Consider the following 24,038-nt stretch of genomic DNA (forward strand, 5'->3'; position numbering starts at 1 on the left):
TTCCCTGTCCCAAAACAAGATTCTTGTCTAGATCTAACATCCGCCTGCGTAGGATTCCATTAGAAAATTTTGCTTGTTTGTTTACAGATGCCACAGAGTGAAGCACCAGCAAGTTACCTGTCTGATTTGATCGAGCCCTTGTATGACAGAGATATTCCTCAATCAAATAATTCCTGTCACCGCTGCTGTCAGAAGGTTTAGCAGCTAGAAAGAGAGTTAGAGACCATCACTATTTGCATTCGAAGGTACTGATATTTAAAACAACTTGTATGGTAAATTTTTACTGGAGCTTAATACATCTTTCTAATTAGCTGCATCCATGCACCAAGACTATATGTTAATAACACACACAGTCAAAAGATATTCTACTTCTAGATATGCAGTTCAATTGAGTTGTAATACTACGCTAAAGTTCAAACTTGTCAAGGAGGGTGGTTTTTAGAAGGCAGTTCTTTCCTTGTTTTTGCACTTTCAGTTATAAACATACATTCAAAGTCTTGAAACCTTTCACATTAGAAAATTTTGCCTTGCTTATGGTGTTATCACTTTTAGAAAACATATTCACAAAGAAATAGAATAGTTGACAATAAATGCTTGCTGTAAAACACTGATTGCATTTTTATTTGATACAGGAGGTTAGAAGGCCAGGCAGAATAGCCTGAATGCTTCACAAAGCATGCTAAATAATATACATTGTCATCAATAAATACATAGGGTTCATTGATGATATTCTATTAATGATGTTGGTTTTTATCAATGGCAGGTACCTCTCAGACTGGGTTTGCATATGCCACATTATAAGCACCATACTAATCAGTGCTATTTGACACATGTTTATCCCACAATTCAATTTAACTATTGTGCTCTCCATGGTGACTTAAAAGAACATGTGGTGCACTATGACATTATAAAGGCCCCTGTGAGTATGCATATTTTATCAGTTCATAATATACAAATGACAAAGAAATAACTGTATATCTCTAATAACATATGACTCAAACATTAATAAGTATAACTGTATTACAAGTTTAAGTTAAAATACAGAACAAAATTATGTTTCATTTGTATTCTAACATGTCTAACCCCACATATCAATTACCAACAACTGTGGTGGCTGTTTTATTTTTGCAGGCCAAGTAACTGTACAAGACCTGTGGAAACTGAGGTAACAAATTTTACAGTTACAAAGGAAAAGGGCGTCCGTGGCCGATTCGTTAAGGTTGTTGACCTTTAACCACTTGCCCCTCACCGCTGTGGGTTCGAATCCCGACAGGGACTTTGAATTCTTTCATGTGAGGAAGCTATCGAGCTAGCCTATGCAATGTCTGTGGCTCTACTCAGGTACCTGTTCGTGCCTGAAATAATGCACGGAAGGGCACCTGAGGTCTTCCTTCACCAGTAAAAGCTGAAATGTCGCCATATGACCTATACTGTGTCAGTGTGACGTAAAACCAAATAAAGGAAAACAAAGGAAAATTGGAAGAGAATTACATATTCATTTCTTGTTATAATAACACAAAGTGTTAAGGTAAATCACCATTCATCTACAGGGTTGGCAAAAACTTTAGGCTTTATTGCTGTTATATTGCCTTATTGTCCCACAGCCAGTACGGACAAATGAATATTTTTCAGAATCTACTTTATGAATATCATATGAACAAGTAAAGAAATATTTCAATTACATTGGGCAGGTAAGTCAAAATCACATTTTGCCGGCCCTGATCTATGTATTTAATTTATAGAATCCACTTCAAACATATATGAGGATAACAGAAAGTCTTCTTCCACACCTACAAGACCAGCAACAATGGATTTTATCCAACACTAAGCAAATGTTAATTTTCCTGTCTAATTTTGGAGCACAAACAAACTTATTGCTTCACTGTGCAGTCCGGTTTAACACATAATGCTTGTTATCGATATATATACCAAGTTGTATATGTAAAAGTTTGTCTACCCTAGGATTATTTGGGAAAAATTCTCATTTGTAGAATTCCAGAGAATTTTATTTTCAGTGTTGTGCTTTAATTCAATGACCAGAGCTTAGATATTTTGCATGTAGCATATCATCACCTTGTGGCCTTCTTTAAAAGTTAATAAATCATGATTCTTATTTCCTAGTGGATATCTACAAATGTTTTAAATATTAAGCTACTTGAGTAAAAAATGACATTCTGCATTGAAGAATTGTGACCTCTCAGGTGAGCAATCCAGGGCCACTGTAGCCCTCTTGTTATTGTTTGAGTTTGTTGGGTTTTTTTTTCAGGAAATGATACAAATCAGTCTTCGGGACACATTGTCTGATAGAGCTAGTATTTATGAGCCGCCAAACGGTAAATCTTTATTATGTGATGGAAGGAATTCAGGTTTGAAAATAATTATCATTTACATTGTAATCTGTCCTAAATGCTTTACCAAAGTTTTTAAAGTTTGAAAGTTTGAGTTGGAAATTAAATTATATGAATGAACTTGATGAAGAACAAACAAAAAACATTTGACTTTATGTTGCAACTATCTAAATGTCTACTTGTTTACTAAGAAGAAGAAAGCAAATTCATCTTTGTAAGTACATGTATCATTTTAATAATTTGAGAACATTTTATCATTTAGGTTTGTTTTGAAAAACATAATAGTAACATTTTAATTAGTCTGAAGAATAAGCTTATTTCATATTGCTCAATACATGCTGAGGGAAATTAAAGAAGTTCCTTATTTTAATTGCAGAAAATGATTATATCGTCTATGTTGTACAATTCAGTGAGTGAGCAAATGAGCAAGGGAGACAACACATACAAAACTCTAGGTGTTTAGCAGTTCAGAGTAATTTATTTCCCCTAGATTATTATTATAGCTACAGTGATGGTGGAGAGGTGAGTTTAGCCAGCCGTGAAGAAACTCGAGTATTATATTACCTTTAGCTGTGTGCTATATTCTAGTGGGCCATAACACAAAACTATTTATACCGTACACAAAAAAACTACATGTGCTAACTCTCAGCAAAATTTATGTGTACATAACAAAAAAAATATCATATCTAGTTTGGGATTTCTATTATGTGAGTTAAGTTTAAGCAAAAAAAAAAAAGTTCAAGAAAGTATCATGTAAGTATTGTTTATTATCTTTCTCTTTTATAAACCACTGTAAATAAAAACATTTAAAGCATCACAATACATTACAAGGAGATATCTACATGTAAAATGCCACTGTATTTGCTCACGAAGTTGATTATTTGTGAGTGAAATGATTTAAAAAAAGCAAGAACCTGGCAGTAAAAGATTTTTGTTTTTTTTGTTCAGAAGGTTTAAAGGTAAATCGTTTGATTGAGGTTTATTAGCAAGGTGTATAGGAAAAATGATCTGTTTGTGAACATTTCTGATATCATCTTAAAAGTTTATTCCTTGTAACTAGAGCTTTCTGGGCTAGATGAGTGCTTGTAAAATACACAATTTATGACAAGATTTGATAAATATGAGAACACCTACTTCAATATATGGATACTTAAATGTGTATTTTGTGTGAATTTGCTTCTGACATCTTTTTATAAAAAAGGTAAATATATTACTTATTAATAATAATTTTTTGAAATATTACTGGTTTATTTTCATTCCATAATGAACAAAAAAAACCCTTAGTGCTGTGATATTCTAGTATGATCTTTTTTAGAGTTAATTATACAACTGTTATTATAAATATTCGGTAAATCAGAAAGCAATGGTGTTTATGTATGCTAGTTATTGAAAAAGTAAATTTTCTCAAACTTAAAGATAATTTAATAATTTTACAATAAAACCCTTTCAAGACAGGTAAACACATCTCGTTCATAGTACTGAAGATTGGCATACATATTTGCTAATGGGGCCAGTATTCCAGGTCTGTATTCCAAAAAGACCCGCATTCCAGGTCTGTTTTCCAAAAAGACCGGGATTCAAGGTCAATATTTCAACAAGACTGGCATTCCAGGTATATATTCCAAGACCTGTTTCCAGGTCAATATTCCAACAAAACCAGTATTCCAGGTCTATATTCCAACAAGACAAGTATTCCAGGTCTATATACCAACAAGACCGGTATTCCAGGTCTATATTTCAACAAGACCAGTATTCCAGGTCTATATACCAACAAGACCGGTATTCCAGGTCTATATTCCAACAAGACCAGTATTCCAGGTCTATATTCCAACAAGACCAGTATTCCAGGTCTATATTCCAACAAGACCGGTATTCCAGGTCTATATTCCAACAAGACCAGTATTCCAGGTCTATATTCCAACAAGACCAGTATTCCAGGTCTGTTTTCCAAGAATATTATACTGAATGATATACCAGATCTATTGGCCAACATTTAGACTGGTATATCCATTGTTGGAATATAAAGTGTTGCATTTGATTCATTTTCTTCCATAAAAATGAAGGATTTATTTATTTTGTAAATACAAGAATGAAAACTAAGCATCTATCAGTTAATTGTAGAAGGTTCTGTTATTCTTAGAAGTTACCCTGACATATAATCCCTTATTTTATGGAATCAATTTGATTAAATTCAATGAATTTTTTTGAACAAAGAGTAAACCACCTGATCCACACCTTTTTTCATAATTTTTGGCTAAATTGTGACTAATATCAGTACTATACTTTGAATTCTAGTATATGTGTAATACATCAACATATATTCCAAAACTTTATAGCTCAAAGAACAACTTTTTACAACAAATTTTATAAAAAAGAAGAGTTTATACTTTAAATAAGTTTGTCATCCATTTTGATCATTTAATCTATGTTATGATAATAAAGAAAATGTGATTCACAGAAATTGATGATTCATGAAGTCTTAATGCACTATTTTTTCCCAAATTTAATGGTAAAATTCCTAATTTATGGTCTTTTAAAATTATTATTTAAGCAGACAAGTACATTTTTGACTTTCAGTAAAATTCAAGTTTTTATTATAAAAAAAACTGAACCAAAACATACCTTTTACAATAACTTTACTTAGTTAAGATCTCTCAAAATGCATTTTCTTTATCTACTTCTCAATGAGTTTTCCTGAAAGAGCTGCAAAACTTCACTCATTTTCAAATTTTTTCTGTAACATAACTTTTTCGAAAAAAGAGTCTTTCACATGGTACAAGTATAATGGCAGTTTTAAATTTTTTTCGTCATAATATGTATTTGTTATCGTCATTGAAAACAACAATTATATCTAAAAATAAAAATTATCTTTAGTTTAGAAATTGCTTATTTAAAACTTACTGAAAATAAAAAAATTTAAATAAATGAAACTGACATATCACACCAAAAAAAAAAGAAGTACAAGCGCTCAAAACTTGTTTCTTGTATATAAATGCTAACTTGTTGTATTGTATTATTTAGTAGCATCTGTTCTTTATACTCTTAGTCTGCGGGCAGCTTCAGAATCTACCCATATGACCAGTGCTGGCCAATATCAGCTGGCAAGGATCATGGTCTACACTGTTTACTATTCAGTCAGTGTATATTTTGAAATTTTCCCTAAAAACGATAAATGGTCTGGTCCACATTGAAAGACAGACAAGTCCATTTAAAATATTTAGCATGGTAAATTTAAATAAAATTAAATATTCTTGATATGAAAAACCATTTTATCTGTACATGAATAAAAGAAAGATTAAGCTTTTACATAAAAATATCATGGTACAAGTCAGTTACAACAATACCGCTGCTGAGTGAAAGATGCTTTAACTTATTATTTTAACTTCATTAAGCGTTTTAAATTAAACTTTATAAGCATATAAAAATTTAAATAGATAAATCAGTACTTTCTTTTTATACAATATATGCAGTATCACCATTCTTGTTCTGGCACTCATTTATTAAACTCTTAAACTGCTGAATTTTTGTAATCAATTTGTCCAGCTTTAAAGTTAGTACAGTCTTTAAGTTTTAATGGACTATATTTCAGTTTCAAAGTATACTTATTGAGCTACCTATACAGTATAGAACCTGGTCAGACTGCATGGAGGTGTAGGCTGGCCAGGCTCTATACCGGTGCTAAAGGCATTAAGCGGTCTAAGGATTACCGCTCTTGCCGTCCTCCTCATGATTAAATTCCCTTTAATTATTAATACTGCATGTTTGTAATGTCGTTTTTCATTGGAGAATTGAGAGGTTCAAGTAGTTTTATATACAGGGTCGCTTTTTTTTGTGAAGAAATCTCTTTTTTTTTTTCTGTAAAAAAGTAAGTTTGCTGTGTTTAAATTTGTTACAAAGATTCTTGACAGGTTATATGGCCAAATGTTAATGGTTGCAATATAACCCAAGCAGTTGGTTATTTATGAAAATAACCATTTATATGCAGTAATATAACCTGTCAAGAATCTTTATAACTTATAATATATTACACACTCTCAGCCCTTACATGTTATAATACTGCATAAAGGCTGGTGTTATTTTTTAATAAATCATATAAAATGTACTCAGTTTCATTAAAAAAAAAACTGCATTATATGGGGAATGTTACATCAATAAAATAAATGTTCCTTCTTGATGTAGTGCTGTTGTTTAATGGATGTTGATAAACATTACATAAATTTATGAATATCTCCATAAATCTAGATAATTTATAGGAAGATGTGCTTTACATTAAAACAAAATGAAACATCCTATAAATTAAACAACTAAAACTTAAAGCAACATATCATATGTAATTGTTCAGAAATTCAATAAATGTTTCATTTTAGATTTTTCAAGTCTTGATCAAGCATTTTGGATATTTAAGAAACAGGAATTGATCTTAATTACTTAACAAAAAGCCTCTCACCTGACTAGAAACATAGAATAATCACTAACTCTAGCCTCAGGAATATACCTCAAGTTTGAATAGAAACATAAGAGTATTCAGTTACTCAGGACTTTAATCTCTAAGCTTAATAGAAACAGAATAATCACTAAGTTATATATAGCCTGAATATAAACATAGAATTATGATTCTCTCAGGACTTTATTTTGAGTCTGAATAGAGAATAATTACTCCTCTACCCTGAATAGAGAATAATCACTCCTGTAGCCTGAATAGAAATAGAGAATATTCACTCCTCTAGTCTGAATAGAAATAGAGAATAACCACCTCTCTAGCTTGAATAGAAATAGAGAATAATCACTCCTGTAGCCTAAATAGAAATAGGGAATAATCACTTCTCTAGCCTGAATAGAAATAGTGAATAGTCACTCCTCTAGCCTGAATAGAAATTGGAAATAATCACTTCTCTAGCCTGAATAGAAATAGAGAATAATCTCTCCTCTAACCTGAATAGAAATAGAGAATAATCACTCTAGCCTGAATAGAAATAGAGAATAATCACTCCTCTAGCCTGAATAGAAATAGGGAATAATCACTCCTCTAGCCTAAATAGAAATATGGAATAATCACTCCTCTAGCCTAAATAGAAATAGGGAATAATCACTTCTCTAGCCTGAATAGAAATGGGGAATAATCACTTCTCTAGCCTAAATAGAATTAGAGAATATGCACTTGTCTAGCCTGAATAGAAATAGAGAATAATCACTTCTCTAGCCTGAATAGAAATAGAGAATCATCACTCCTCTTGCCTGAATAGAAATAGGGAATAATCACTTCTCTAGCCTGAATAGAAATAGGGAATTATCACTTACATAGCCCGAATAATCACTTCTCGAGCCTGAATAGAAACATAATTACCACTCACTCAGGATTTTTATTACTTTAGCCTGAATATAATTATTAATCATTAAACTTTTTCTGTATCAAATTTAAAGTAGAATATATCATTTAACTTAAAAATAAAAACAACAATGAAAAGTGCTTTAAAAAGATGCACATATGAAAACCCAGACAGGTGTATGATTTTCCTAGAAATGAGGCCCATCTGATTTGCATATTTACTACTGACAAATATTGATTGATGTAATATATGTAATTATGTGAGTATAATTAAAATGATAACTATATTAGAATGATATAATTCTAGGCTAGTATTATCAAAATAATCGGGGACAAGCTCATTTATCAATTAAAATTGTAGAATATAAATGAAAAAGCTATGCCTCATGTGGGTTTAAATATTTTAACTTATATATTTTATGTTTTACTTGCCAAGGTATTATTTATATTATTGTAAAAATGTGAAATACTAATAATTTAATTGTGAATTAGTAAGCTCATAAGGCTTCACATTTTACCTAATAAGAAAAAATTAATTAATATTTCATTAAAATTGTGTGAAAGTGATGACAAGTTGATTTATTTTATTATGTGTATGTAGTAGCTATATACATGTATATGAATGGGAAATATGAGGGTGTAAAGCAAAAGTGATCTTTCATTTTTCTCTTTTGATAATCAAATGCAGCATACCATTTTGAATTGTTTTTACTTTTTTTTATGTGCAGAATCTGATATTAAGTGAAAGTGGCTGGTTGATGATAGAGCATGTTAAAAACGTTTGGGTGCTTAGTTTATGAAGTTTTTATGATTTTAATATTTTTATAATACTTATGTGATACTGTTTATCTTTTAATATAGATTAAACGATACTAGCATATTATTGCATTAAAACTTGTAAATGTGTCTTATATATCTATTAAGTCCCTCATATGTGAAAAGATTTTGTAGTTTGCATATTAATATAACAGATAAAAGTGCAGTAAAGACATATTATGAGGTTTCTTTTTTTATTTCAATCTTTAAACATTAAAATTTTAAATAACTAAAACCCCCGTAAAAATTTTAAATGGAAAAATTATTCAAGCTAAATGCATTAATTCATTTATTTATCTACTTTTTATGTTGAAAACTACTTCTTTGAACATAAAAGAAGATATAATGTTATTTTTTTTACAATATCAAATAGTTTAAAAGTCAAATAAAGTTTTTTATGCTTTTGCATTGACTGCAAAATGCAATAAAAGTTGTAAAAGTAATATTTATTTCTGCGGCTGTTCAAAATATTTTGGAAATTTGAATCACCATTAAATCTTTAAGATAGCCTGCTGTTTGGACTTATGAAAAATTTAAAGTAAAAAACAAGATTTTGATTTTTTTACAACTGACAAAAGTTCATTTTATAGAGTGGGTTTATTGCTTTGTAAACAAAAGAGGGGACAATAAGAAACAAGGTTCAACTGTTCACAGGAGGGGCAAAACTCTGACGACCCTTAAGGGCTGTAGGTTTTTATTTGTTTAAATTAATTTTCAAATTTATTGTTTGGATTAGCAGTCATTGAAGGTTTTACAACTGGTGAAACATTTCCTGTTTCTATTACACAGGTAAATAAATGTATCGCAGGTGTGTACTCCTGCAAGCCTTTTTTTTGGCTATACAAAATGATATTTTGTTACTTTTAATTGTATCTAGCTTTTATTGGACCATTTGATACTTTTCTTGTTGTATTGCTGCAGATGTTGACATTTCAAAGATTTTAATCTCTCAACTGTTTTAGCTGGTGAATTTTATGCTCAAATTGAAAGTTCAAATCTGCAATTTTATATTTATTTTTTATTCTTGCTGAAATTATGAGTCACATGTCAGTCTATACATTTAAAATTTTAATCAGTGTCAGATATTTTTAAAATCTGTAAAAGAATGGGTTTTTTAAAATCTTTTTTTTTATTACATTATTTTATTGATTTTAATTTTTTAAAAAGTATTAATTTTACACAACTTTATTTTATTTAATTTCTAGATGGAAATAAACCATATATAGTCAGAAAAGAAAGAAAATATAAAATGTTTAAATGTGGTCAAGAAAATATAATAGAAACAAAAGAAAAAGTTTTCAAAATGCTGCATAACAATATTATTATATAGTAAGTATCATATATATACTCACCGAGTTACATTTTAGAGGTGACTAAAATTATTGTCTGATTTCCTATCTACCTCTCCAGATCTTTTCAAAGGTGTTTATGAAACCAAATCATTAATTTATAAGGCCTTTAATTGAATATGACAAAAGTTTATTTAAAATTTATCTCAAGTCTACTTTCCTTCCAATCTGACTTTTTTCTGAGTTACTTGAATTTCTGCTTATTTCAAGGGCAGATAATTTGTAATGCCTGTGTAAGGCCTTAAATTGAATATGACAAAAGTTTTTTTTAATCTCTCAGTCTTATTCCTTTTTGTCTGAGTTATTTAATTTCTGCTTATTTCAAGATGTAAGTAAGCAAGGCAACATTTTTTACTGCTTTTCATTTACTTATTTAGCTGACTTCTAGTTAGTGTACAAATTTTCACGAATTGGTAAAGAGCAATTTGCTTAATTTTCTTTCTTTGCTTAAAAGTTAAATCTATGCCAATTTTCTTTAAAGTAAAAAAAAAGTGGCATATTTTCAAAGAAATTTCAGTCTCTTTACTTGAACTGAAAAGTGGTAACAAAAATGTTTTATGGAATTACATGAAAATTTTGTATTAAAATTGTGACAAAGAGTTAAAATGCAACGCAATTAAACAAAAGTAAAAATAAGATATAATTTGTAAATAAGTGCTCTATAATTCAACTGTCGGACAAATTTTGAAATTAAGTTTATAATGATAATTTAGTTTTGTAACAAATTATTTTGGCATAAAAGTGTTGATGAATCTCTTGAAATATAGTGCACTAGGTTACTCTTAATAATATACAGATTTTATGTATCACAAAAAAATGGAAAGACATCGTAAATTGTAATTCATATCCATTTAAATCACATTACCATCATGCTCATTGAATGTTGTTTTGTAATTTAGTATTCTATTTTGTAAGTGTAAAATTCCTTCACATGTTTATCTGACCTGTGTTACGAATATTTCATAGTACTTCAAGACTGTGTTGGCTGGAATTACATGTCTCATATTGCTCATGTAAAGGTATATAAATAGTTGTAAATGGTGGTTAGCACAATAGATAGTGTTGGACTGTGAATCGAGCAACCTGGGTTCAATTCCCGGACAGTTCAGGTCACTTTCATTGTGATTGATCCTGAAATCCTTTTTGTACCTCTGCTCTTGCATGTACAGATTAATTATCAGTTCCTTGCGAAAGTGAAGGCAACTAGAACTGGTAAACTGCTTGATAACTGCCCAGGATTGATGCGGTGGCTGAAAATTCAATGTGGCTTACTGCCATGATCTGGAGTGAAAACTACCACCATCACCCAAAGAGATGTTCAGTCAATACCCAAGTCAGAACTCAGACATCCCAGGCTCTTATACTATCAAGCTACATGATTTTAGTTTAAATTTCTAAAAACTTCAAATTTTAGTTTTTTTTCCAATTAGTTTTATTCTATGAAATGAAAATAAATTGTTGATACTGTAGAACTTCTGTCCCATGCAAAATGAATGAATGAATGAATAAATGAATGAATAAAAGGAAATTATTTATATAAAATTTATATCAGGTAATGTTGAAAAATAAAAATATTTTTTTTTTCATATGCTGTAAAATAATGATCATCAGTTACAATAAAAAAAAACAACAAAAGTCTGATCTTTTGTTATGTTAAACAACTGACCTGCAGATAAAACAAGGCACATTTTTAACACTGATTTACCAGACAACAAAGCTTTTATTCATATGATGTCTAATTAGTTTATTAAAGCATGAAACTGTTTTTTAAAACTTTTCCAAGTTCACTGTCTGGGTCGCATGTACTATACTGCCCTACAAAAAAAAATTTTAGATGATGGATGCTCTATAGAAGCAGCCAGTTATCATGAAGACTTGGGATGGGCCGGTGCTTGTAGTTTACCCTCTGGATAATGGCAGCAAGCTGCATTGAATTAGAGAATTTTTATGGATGCTTCTAAGGCCTTTAAATGACGAAAAAAAGGAGGCCAAAGCTGCAGCTTGATTTAAAACTCCTGATAAGTATTTGCCAGGAGTATAGAGCCATGTCAACTGGTATATACTGTTGGTAGCTCAATTTCTGTATTTTCATATTGAAATCCTGTAAATTTTGAATGGACAGTTCCAAAGTCAAGGCAGGGAAAATTCATTATGAAAATTCAGCAGTTTTAGTGTTGAGATATGCAACTGCTTTAAGCATACTCAAAAAAAAATTTATAATGGACCTGTAATACTTTGTAATATTTTTAAACCAACTTGCCGTTTTTAATGAGTATTGAAATGCTAAAACTTAGAAGTCACCAGTAAAGAGTGGTCAGACTGCATGCATGAGCAAATAAAGAATATCTCAAGATAAATATTTCTTATGTTTGGATTTTAAAAATATAATGTAATACTTATTTAAGTGAATTATGATCAAAACATAATGTAATATTTAGAGAGAAAGGTGGCCAAATGATACAAGTGCCAGCCCCAAGACCTGAGGAATGCTTAGTGTAAGCTAGAATGCTTTGAAATAGGACGCTGTTTCTGTGCTGAGAGTGTTTTAAAGAGAATTTTAAAGCTTCACCCCAAAGTATTACAATATTTAGATTTCAAGAAATAAAAAAATGCAGCAAATCTTTTAAGAACAGTGTATTATGTTGCCCAGACATAGGTATGCATTATATTAATTGTTTATTAATTAGTATCAAACTTTACATGAACAATCCATGTCCCTAAGCTATTACAACCATTAAGGCCAAGAAGACGTTGTATATTACTGGTATTTTTTTTCATTTATTGTAAGACAAATTATTATTTTTTTCTCCTTTGTGAGATTTGTGAGTATTTTACGAACTTAAAATGAATTTTGATTTAAAAATAAGAAGGTGGAATTTCGGTACATAATGATATAAGAGTTTAAGCTGAGTTTCCATGAGGTTAGTTAAGGTTATTTTTGACAATTTTTTTATAAATTTTGAAAGTAAATTATAATTCACTGGTATGAAATACAGTTTTTCAAAGTTGAAAAATAGATTACATTAAATTTGGGAAAATGCTTCCTCTTTGATGTAATTGTAGTGGAAAGGAATAGACTATGCTACCAGTCATAGAGCAAGGTCAGCCTGCACAGTAATGCAGTCTGACCACTGCAGGCTCTATACCAAGGTCTGACTTACTTTGCCTGCTTGAGTATTAATAGCTGTAAAACCATACAGTTTGACCTTTATAGAATCTATTTTGTTGTTTTACTAACTTTAAATTTTCATTTTGATACCCCCAAATTGATAATGGACAATTCAAAAACGGACGATGAACAAGTCCATTTTGGAAATTCAGCAGGTTAATGGTTAAGTGCAGCAGTTAAGAGTTGGTCCGTACATTGATGAGTTGCAAGTTTGAATCTAGAGCATTATGTTTGACCACTGTATGGTGAATGCAATTTGAACATATTAATGATTTATAAGTACTTGTTAAAAGATTTGTTGATTATTTTGTTAATTTATTCAGGGGGAAGTATAGCTGCTGATATATATTTTTTGTTGAGAGTTTAAGTTTTGTTAGTGGAAGGAGTTACATAGTCCAAGTTCTTGTCATGCAAAATACAAGTCATATAATTTGTCTCATGGAAAACTATTCATTATGTACCAGTTATCTCCGCACACTGTGGTACCAAATTGTACTATAGATAATGACCATGCCTCATCTGAGATTCGAACCTAACGATGCTAACCTTTGCCAATTTTTTTCAAGTTGACTAGGGAGAGCTTTTGTACTCGCCGAGGCTTTTGCGTCATTGTCAGCATTACCTTCACACTTTGGTTAATTTTTTTGCAAAAACTATGAAAGGAAATGGATTGAAACTTAAATTTTGAGAGCATAGTAGGAGGTCACTTTCACAGACCCATAATTCTAACATGGATTTTGACAGAATTGTGGCCTGTTTCAAACTTAAAAAATTCTACATTAACCAGGCTCTTATTTGACTATCATGCACTGTGAATAGTCAAGCACTGTTCTACTGACAGCTCTTGTTAAGTACACTGACAATTTCCTTGAACTGAGGTGCATTAGCACTATTATTTCTCCAATATATGCGTGAAATTATGACATATGTACATGCGAGGTCACAGCAAGAAATAAAATACATTTATGCATACTTCAAAATTAATAATATAATAATGTATGTATATTTAATTCAACAGTGTTCACCTTAGGTTATAAAGAAATGATTTGATTTCTTTAGACTTCTAAATCAAGTTATATGGCTATTTATATCTGGTGTTATTTCAATGAAGTCACATTAAAAGGGTTTAATGTTTATTCACAAGCTGTAATTATCGTATTTTGTTGAAAATAACTTCTTCATACTTCACTGCCAAATCGTGGTTAACTTCCAACCGAAATTGGTGATTATGCCATTCAAAATTTTAAAATGGAGAATTGAAATAGTTTTGCATGGAGACTTCACAGTAATTAAAAAGGCTATATGGTGAATTTAATTTGAACATAAGATTGATTTATAAGTATTTATTGATAAATTTGTTGATTATTTTGTTAACTGATTTTGTGGGTAATATAAGTTTTTTAATGAGAGTTTATATAAGTGTAGTGGGAGGTTATTAAAATTTAGGGTTCAGAGCAACTGTTCAAAGTCATAAAAGGGTTTGTTAATTAAATTTTTGCAGTCCATACAAATATAGATTGAAAAAGGGAAAAACTTCAGTTGAATATATCAACTTAATTTCTTACCCTGATGACTTACTGCTTTTGACCCTTACCTGCTGGAACAGAAAGTGGTTAGCCTTTGCCATCAGTGTAGAGCCTAATTCTGTGTAGTTTGAGCAGACTCTATACTGTTAGCTGACATACCATAAACTTACATAATAATATTTCTTAAATTGGTGAATGATGGTTCCTGGAAAAATCAATTTAAGGAATTTAGCAGGTTAAGGGTAGCTTAGGAACATTGGACCAGTCTTATGTTGTATCAGAGCCAACATAATATAGAGCCAATGGACTGACTGCATAAATGTATATGTGTGGTTAATATAGCTCTCATTTAGAAGGTTAAATAAAAAATATCTTTCATTTGGCATCTTGAAACCTCAAAATATATATTTTAACCATTGATTACCAAGTAGGATCTTGAGAATTTTTGAGAAAGTGATTAAGGTTCTGACTTCAAAATGATTTGGTTTGTGTGTGTCTTGCTAAAACTTAAATTTTTGTAGATGTGACTTTTTCACTTAATTATAGAATGTCTTACTTGTAAAATATTTAAGAGATTCTTTGTTAAGAAAGACATTTTCTGAGTCTTCTTAAGAACAGAGTAGCCATATGTACATGTTGCTGATATACATGTTGAACAATATTTAGTAGGGGTGTCCATGGCTGAATGGTAAAGGCCGTTGTCTTCAATCCACTTGCCTCTCACCGCTATAGGTTTGGGCTGGCCGGTATCCTCATATTATTTCACTGTCAGTGGTTCTACTAAGGCGCCTGTTTGTGTCTGAAATAATGCACAGAGGGACACCTGAGGTCTTCCTCCATCAGTTTAACTGGAAAGTGGCCATATGACCTAAACTGTGATTTTGCAACGTAAAACACAACAACAAAAATATATATATAAGTTCTTGATTTCTAAAGTTTATACTTGTATGCATTCCCAGACTGTGTTTCATCAAATATGTTTATTATATATTTTACAGACTGGTTTTGGAATGAAGATAAATATAGAATAAGAATGTGAGTGAAGGACTTTGATAAAATCCAAACATAATATATGTAGAGGTAAGTGGTAAGTTTGTTCATGTCCAGACTTTTGTAAATCATCAAGATTTACTTAAGCTGATTCTGCTTAGTACTATGATTGTTGTGGGTTCAAATCCCACTAGAGGTAATGAATTTCCTACGTGTGAGGACACTATCTGGCTAGCTTAGTTGATAGTTCTACTGAGGTGGCTACTCTTGCATCAGGAGTACCTGAGGTCGGGTGGCCACTTTCAGCAGAAGTACCCTTTCTTTAAGCTGGACAAGTCAGCTTTTATGATCTTTTCTGTGGTGGCATGACTTTAAAAAAAACAACTTATAAACACCATCTCAATGATTTATGCTCTGATGTTAAATCTATAGTTAATAAACTGAATTACGTTACTCATACTTTCTAATATTAATAATGCATTAAACAAAGAAACCTCTTAAAATTAGCATTAATAAAAGACAGTAATAATGTCATTATTATGCTTTTGTTCTTTTTGAATAATTGAATAATTTTACAGCATTTTTGTGTCGCCTCTACGGAGTAGTGGCGACATATAGGGATCACTTCTCCGTCGTCTGTCTGTCCGTCTGTCCGTCTGTCTGTCTGTCTGTCCGTCTGTCCGTCCGTCCGTCACAAAACTTGTCCGGACTACTCCTCATAAACTACTGGTGCAATTTCATCCAAACTTTACAGGAATGATCAGTACCAAGTCTAGTTGTGCATATTGTCAGGATTTTCCGGTTCAATGATTTTTGTCAGAGTTATGGCCCTTTAATAATTTTTAATTTTAAAGTTTGTCCGGACTACTTCTCTTATACCACTAATGCAATTTCAATGAAACTTTACAGGATTGATCTGTAGCTCAAGTCCTTGCGCATATTGCACGGGTTTTCCGGTTGAATGGTTTTTGGCCGAGTTATGGCCCTTTGATAAAAAGGTTTCTTTTTCTGTGTGTTGCCAGATACACAAAAGCTTGTCCGGACTACTCCTCATAAACTACTGGTGCAATTTCATCCAAACTTTACAGGAATGATCAGTACCAAGTCTAGTTGTGCATATTGTCAGGATTTTCCGGTTCAATGATTTTTGTTTGAGTTATGGCCCTTTAATAATTTTTATTTTTAAAGTTTGTCCAGACTACTTCTCTTATACCACTTATGCAATTTCAATGAAACTTTACAGGATTGATCTGTAGCTCAAGTCCTTGCGCATATTGCACGGGTTTTCCGGTTGAATGATTTTTGGCCGAGTTATGGCCCTTTGATAAAAAGGTGTTTTTTCTGTGTGTTGCCAGATACGCAAAAGCTTGTCCGGACTACTCCTCATAAACTACTGGTGCAATTTTATCCAAATTTTACAGGAATGATCAGTACAAAGTGGTTAGTCTAGTTGTGCACTGTCCGTCTGTCTGTCACAAAATTTGTCCCAACATGAAATTGGCCATCATGAGGCGACACATGTGATTACTGATCGCTCTTGTTCTTTAATCATGCCCTCCATACATATTCTTACTGTACTGCTTATTTGAGTGCATTATTAATATTTTATGTACGATTATAAAGTTGTATATAAAATTATACTTCAGAGAAATGAAATGCATGATTCACTTATGATTAACATATCTGTAGTAACGCTTCATAACTCGGTGTTACGATAAATTATGCCGGTATTAAAACTATTCCGACACCGATGCAAATGCAACGTGAATATTGTACAGTATTTCATTATATCATGTAGGTAAATTGGTTACCGAATTCCGTACAATACATCTTCTTTTCGCTTGATGATGTTAAATTATAAACTGCATTTGTTTCGTTGTAACCTAACACGTTGCTTTACCACCTTCAAATGAAAACGACTCTCTTTGTCTTCAAACAGTAGTCGATTACAACTAACATGAAAAAAGGTAATTTAGCTGGGCACATGCAACGAAATCGCTGCCAAAAAAAACCGTGTATCAAATAGCGGTGATTACTTCATTTGCTGCAAAACATTATGTTTGAAACAGTTAAATCTGGAGTATAGAGGCTGGAAACTGATCAAAATGATTTAGAAAAAAAAACAAAGTTGTTTATTTCTTTTATAAACATATATGTAATGAAGAAATTGAACAACGTTCGTCACATTTTCTAACAGGGGAAAGGTTTTTGTGCCAAACTTGTTCGAATTTACTTGATGGAAAGTAAATGAAGAAAACCACTTGTGTCTAAGTTAGACGGATTTGTTTACGCTTGTTTAAGCCTTATTTTAAACATTTTTTGATGAGTCTTTTATAAAAACGAGATGTTTTCCATCTTTCACTGCCACATGAGGATGGAATCTGAAAATGAAGAATGTCTGCATGCCTCTAATATTTCTCGTTGAAAGTTTTGCTTTCCATGCTTTTAACTTCTTACTAATTTTCAAAGTTGCTTTTTTGCTGTGTAAAATTACTGTTGTGTTTCACCTTTACTGTAAGTCTTTTACAACATGGTACCCGAGGCCAAGTTATTCTGTATCAGTCTTGTGAATGAAGGGGAGCTTCCGCCTGGTTATGGAAATGGTTGCCAAGGTGATTATTTAGGTGTCAGACTCTCAGCTTTAGGGTCATATATAGATCAAGACCTAGCCAGTCTGTGTGCCATTAAATGCAATATGACCCAGGTACTGCTTTGTCTAGGAAGTGGAAAGGAAAGTAATAAGAAGCACATCGCATGTGGCTTTATTCAAAACATTATGATGTGTTAACTATTTAATATAGCTGAAATATGTGTATGGCGAAAACTAAAACTTGGGAAATGATACAAAACCTGTAAAGTAATTATGAATAGGCAGAATATCATTGATTATGTAGTCTTTTGAAAATATTTGTACAAATAAAAACAGGGGAGTAAAAAAACCTACATGAAAGAAAAGAAGAATTCATAAAAAGGAGCCCGAAATATGGCCATTTGTTGAATATTACAGGGGAGATAGGCCCATAAAATTCAGTAACCATGCTGACATAGGCTCTCTCAAGTTTCAAAGAAAATTGAAACCATATGCCAGTTTCATGTATTTTTTTCCATAGATATTTTAAATAAATCCTATGTATTTTATCACCTGACTAGTCTGTAACTCATAAGGCTATCCTTATGTAAATGTTTGGTTGCTAAAGTAAAACATAACTCATAGTCTGCTAGTGGCATTACAGATTCAATGCATGCAAGCAATGTATACCAAGATCAGCCGGCACATTAAAATTTTGTGCCATCTGATCTGCATGGTCTACATTTTTCCCTATTCAATCTGTATATATTTTGAATCTTTTTCTAAAGATGTTGAATGATCTTTACCACATTGAAAGATATTTGATATGGGAATGGTTAAACTAATTTATTTTTTTACTTTACTGGTATATAGACTTAATACTATTGTTTTAAACCTTTCCGCAATGACTTTGTATAATGAGTTTGTGTACGACGTGGGTTTTTAGAGATTTCATAAGACTGGTCATCATAGCGCCTGGTCAGATTACTTGATAGAGCCTGAGGTATCTGGTTAACCACTAAGCTTACTGTAAAAAATGATGACTAAATAGCAGGCCATTATAACCATAAGTATTGAAGGAATTAAAGTTTACTTATAGTCACCTTAGTGTAGTAACGTGTTAACTCCTTGATACTTTATAGAAGTTAACCCATTTCTGCCGTAAGGTGCTATTACGTTCTTGACAAAAACAAAATTTAATGAAGGAACTGGAAATTAAATATTCTCTTTTTTTGGCCTAACAAGCATACAAAAATAAAAAAGGCATATCAGCATGTGAAGGAAGCGAGGGGGGGGGGGAGGGGTTTGATGTTTCACAGAGGAATGGTGCAGTCACACTTCATTAGTAATGCTGTAATTTAGTTAGATAAACCCTCATTAAACAACCAGGTTCCCACATTGTGAAACATTGCATGAATACAGCAGTGATAATTTCTAGGGATGTACTCAGTTTTCCATGTTAGTTTTTTATTTACTTTTTTTTTTAATTTTGAGACATTTTTTGCTTTGATTAGGAAATGTTAGGTACGCTCATTTTTTGTTCTTACTTATAAAGGAGACTGGAGCAATGTTAGAGGAAATTTGCTCTTTGGTGCATATCAGCTAATTCCAATGGCAATTGATATTTGTAGAAATTTATTATAACTTGTGGTGGATATTGACTAAACATGCAGATTGCCTGTACTTTATTATGTGGTATGTAATGCAGTGCTTTACTATGTGGCATCATTATGTAGCACTTTTGTGCATCATTATGTAGCACTTTTGTGCATAATTATGTAGTATTGTGCTCTATCATGTGGTATTGTGTATCATTATGTAGTACTGTGCTCTATCATGTGGTATTGTGTATCATTATGTAGTACTGTGCTCTATCATGTGGTATTGTGTATCATTATGTAGTACTGTGCTTTATCATGTGGTATTGTATTCATCATGCAGTACTGTGCTTTATTATGTGGTACTGTATTCATCATGCAGTACTGTGCTTTATTATGTCATACTGTATCATCATGCAGTACTGTGCTTTATTATGTGGTACTGTATTCATCATGCAGTACTGTGCTTTATTATGTGGTACTGTATTCAACATGCAGTACTGTGCTTTATTATGCGGTACTGTATTCATCATGCAGTACTGTGCTTTATTATGTGGTACTGTATTCATCATGCAGTACTGTGCTTTATTATGTGGTACTGTATTCAACATGCAGTACTGTGCTTTATTATGTTGTACTGTGCTTTAATTTGTGGTACTGTCTTGCTTTTTATCTGTTTAATACAGTATTTTAATTTATTTTGTGGTACTATATTGAAATGATAAGCTCAGTAAATATGATTCTTTCTCTATGGTTTTTGCACTATTTTGTAACAAAGATTAAAAAGGTAAACAAGGATATCAAATAGAACATGATTCTTCTATGTATTAAGCTTGTGCACAATTAGATTTTCACAAAGTTCAAAGAGACAAAGGGAAAGATGTGGTTAGTTTTTAATGGAGGAGATAGGTAACATGAGGTAGAGTGACCACACATATGTAATAACATTAAGATGTACACTGATTTCTTACCTAACATACCTTTGTTAAAAAATTTATTAATGGATTTCTTTTTTCCCTGTGTTTCTTTCTGCTTTCATATTTAAGTCACATCAAAATTGTTTCTGTCCAGTACTCAAAATGTACTGACTGAGGAAATCCTCAGGTCTCACTACAAGCAGTTTTTATCAGGTTCAAGCTGGCACCTGAGTCAAAGATCTACTGACATTTTAGTTGCATGGTTAGCTTCTTCTCACAGAAAAGATCCAACTTGTTGACAAAGGTTTTAAATCTCACAGTGGTGATTGGCAGATGATATAATGTCAGCAAAGCAACCCCAGAAAAGAGTTACCAGTTTCTGTTGTATAGAATAGGAATCTCAGAACTTAAAAATCAAAGCACAGAAGGCGCTGAATTTGTTTGGGTCTCAGAATGTCAGAAAGGTGAAGGTTGTGAGATTATAAAACAATTTGTTTTTGTATAGTGCCACCAATGCTTTCCAGCGTTTTAATTATAGTAGATTGGCTATAAGACTAATTGCAACACTGATATTCAATCCAATGTTTATTTGACTTAAACAATTTGAAAAAAAAAATGAGTTGCCTCAACTGGGATTTGAACCCCAGACCTCTCGCTTCTTAAGCGAGCGCGCAAACCCCTCGGCCACGGTGCATTGATATGTTAAAGGCCTGAAGAAAACCATATTATTCTAAATTAGGGTTTGTAACGACGCTAACTGTTGTTTAAAACTTGTGTAAATAATTATGGCGCTTACTATAAGCATGTATATCTACAAAGAATAAAACAATATTAGAAATCTTCGACCATTCGGGAATTATTTTGCTTGAAAATTAATGCCCTTGTCATGTGACCATATTTACGCAGTGATCTCCCCTGAATTTTCAGCCTTAGTGTTACATATAAAGGGAAGTAACCGCTTCAAATAAGCGGACTACTTTGGGAATTTGCAATTAACAGCATTAGAGTCTGAAATTTCGCTACCATTATTTGTTTGGTCTGACAGCCCAAACAAATAAAAATTAATTAACATGGATATATAAATACATTAGAATGAGATGACCAGCTCAGCATTGGCTTAGGACACAATTTACATTGGCTTAGGACAACCATAAGTTTCTTCATCTTCAATGACTTTAATTGTATTAGAAAATCTAAGAGTTATTCATAATACTTTAATTAATTTTCTCGATGATTAATTTGTGACTGATAAAAGACTGTTTTATTTTTTTTCTGTCGAGTATTATTTTTTATATAAATGGCTAGTATTCATATTACAATACTCTACATGCCTTGGCATATAATAAACAGCTTATACAAGTTGTGTGAATGTCTTGTATATTTTTCCTACTTATCCAAGGTACAGCTGTCAAACTTATGTTTTTTTTTTCTCAGACTTATCTTGGTTCCAATCCTCTGGTTTTCAGATTTATGGGTGAGTCATATTTTTTTTGGGGTGAAGGGTGAGAAAAAATGCTCAGTTCCAGTAACATGATCTGGCAAAACTGTGAAGAAAAACAGGTTTTTAATTGAAAAAATATTTCACAAGTTTATTTCCTGGGTGTTTATTTATACACATACTTCTAAATCTCATTGAGACACCAGTGTTAAGTCACTTGGCTTTTCATGGAAGCTAATTTGAGGAAATTGAATAATTTGAATTTGATGTTACTAAATGAATTAATAAACTAATTTGCCATGAAGCAGGTTTAGTTTAAAATTTCATACCTTGATCATGAAGAGGATTTTCCAATAGCACTTGTCCATGGACATTAAATTTTGTGCATTTGAGAGCCATAAAAATCTTTCTATCTCTTGAAAATTCAGACCATTTGATCTTCAAGTTTTGTTATGGTTTACTATTCACTTTCCCCTTACCAATACAAAATTATCTTTTCATGAATAGGTCTTTTTGTGAGTACACTTGAATTATCTTTTCATAAATAAGTCTTTTTGTGGAAAATAAAATGCATATTAATAAAACAAATATTGATTTATACCTTCGACATTAAACACAAAAGTGTTTTGCCTTTAATAATAATAAAACAACACAGCACTACTGTTTTAGTAAAAATTAGGATCAATCAAGTATCAAATTCATTATTCAATAAACCACCATCTTTAATTTTCTTTCCTTACCTCCCTAGCTTAGATCATTTCCTTTGAAATGTTGGTACTAACATGTGGTGTTGATTTTCTATGAATTAATGCAAGGCCTCTCCACTTCTAGCAGAGTGAAAGAAAATATGTTTGAACACCAATAAAGAAGTCTTCACAAACTCCTTCCCACTGAGTGGTTCTTAAATCCACTGCCAAATGATTCTTAAAAAGCCTCTTAAGACAGCCATTTAGCACAAATTTTGAAGGAAAAAAATTGAGAATAACTCTTAGTGCCACAAATAAAATTGCCAATAACTTTTCTGTTATGCATTCTTGCATAATTTTTACAACATCATAACACTTTTACATAATGTGGAGATGATTCTGAAAGCCCTTAAAGAAAATATGATATTTGTGCCAAATGGCAATGTTTATATTTCACTGGTAATAAGCTAGTACTTCAACGATCTTTATGTGAAATGCATTGTTTATGGGCCTGTAATCTGTTTGTTACTTCATACTTAACATTAGTAGGTAAATCATTCAGCGTGAGATCATAAAAATATTCTGTACATTTTAATACACTACAAGCTTTCATATTTTATCAAGACCAAATCTTACTTTCATTTAAGGACCAGGAGAAGAATTACAAAGACTCTTTGTGAATATATGATACAGGGTAAGGAAGTTTGCCAGTTTTACATTAGGCCTTACTTTTCTCTTTAACATGCTGGTGGTAACTTAATCTATCCATGTAGCCAGTGCAGACCAAGTTCAGCCTGCTTGTGTATCTTTCCTGTCTTATTGTGGTCTGCACTGTTTGCTTTGCATGCACCGTACTGTAAAATTTACAACAATTTTTTATCACTGTCCACAAAATGTTACTTCTACATTAACCAATCCAACACAACAAAAGTCAAATGTTTGTTTTGTCTATATGCAGTTTTATGTGGTTCTTTTTTTCGAAAAGAATAATATTTTGTACTTTAACAAGAGTAGTGGTTAACATTGCGCTCTAAACTATATTCAACAAGAGAAGGGGCTAATAACTTTGTAAAAAGATAACTTAAATATATGTTTGATTGGTTAATTTAGAAGTAACTTTAAGTAAACAGTGGTCAAAATTGTGGTAATATTTAAGGTTTGGTGCCAGTGGTCTGGACTTTTGATATAAATGCTAAATATTTTACTTACATAGTTTGATTTACAACTATTATAATGACAAGATCAATTAGTCAAAAGTTATCCTTCCCTGAAAAAATGGTTCATGTGTGGGGAAAATAATTAGCTA

At 31.6% G+C, this 24,038-nt stretch overlaps 1 protein-coding gene across 1 annotated transcript in view; it reads left to right on the plus strand.

The window, feature by feature from the left end:
- The first annotated feature begins 2,854 nt into the window (after nucleotides 1-2,854).
- Nucleotides 2,855-24,038, plus strand: part of LOC132713128 (zinc finger protein GLI4-like) — a 108,136-nt gene continuing 86,952 nt past the window's right edge. Inside the window, exons 1-2 of the mRNA XM_060695599.1 lie at nucleotides 2,855-3,101; nucleotides 15,533-15,614. The gene's annotated coding sequence lies outside the window, so the exon portion shown is untranslated. The remainder of the gene's footprint in view (nucleotides 3,102-15,532; nucleotides 15,615-24,038) is intronic.

The sequence above is a fragment of the Ruditapes philippinarum genome, unplaced genomic scaffold (assembly GCF_026571515.1).
Source record: "Ruditapes philippinarum isolate M1 unplaced genomic scaffold, ASM2657151v2 ctg1530_1_1_1_1, whole genome shotgun sequence".
In the NCBI taxonomy this organism is placed as follows: domain Eukaryota; kingdom Metazoa; phylum Mollusca; class Bivalvia; order Venerida; family Veneridae; genus Ruditapes; species Ruditapes philippinarum.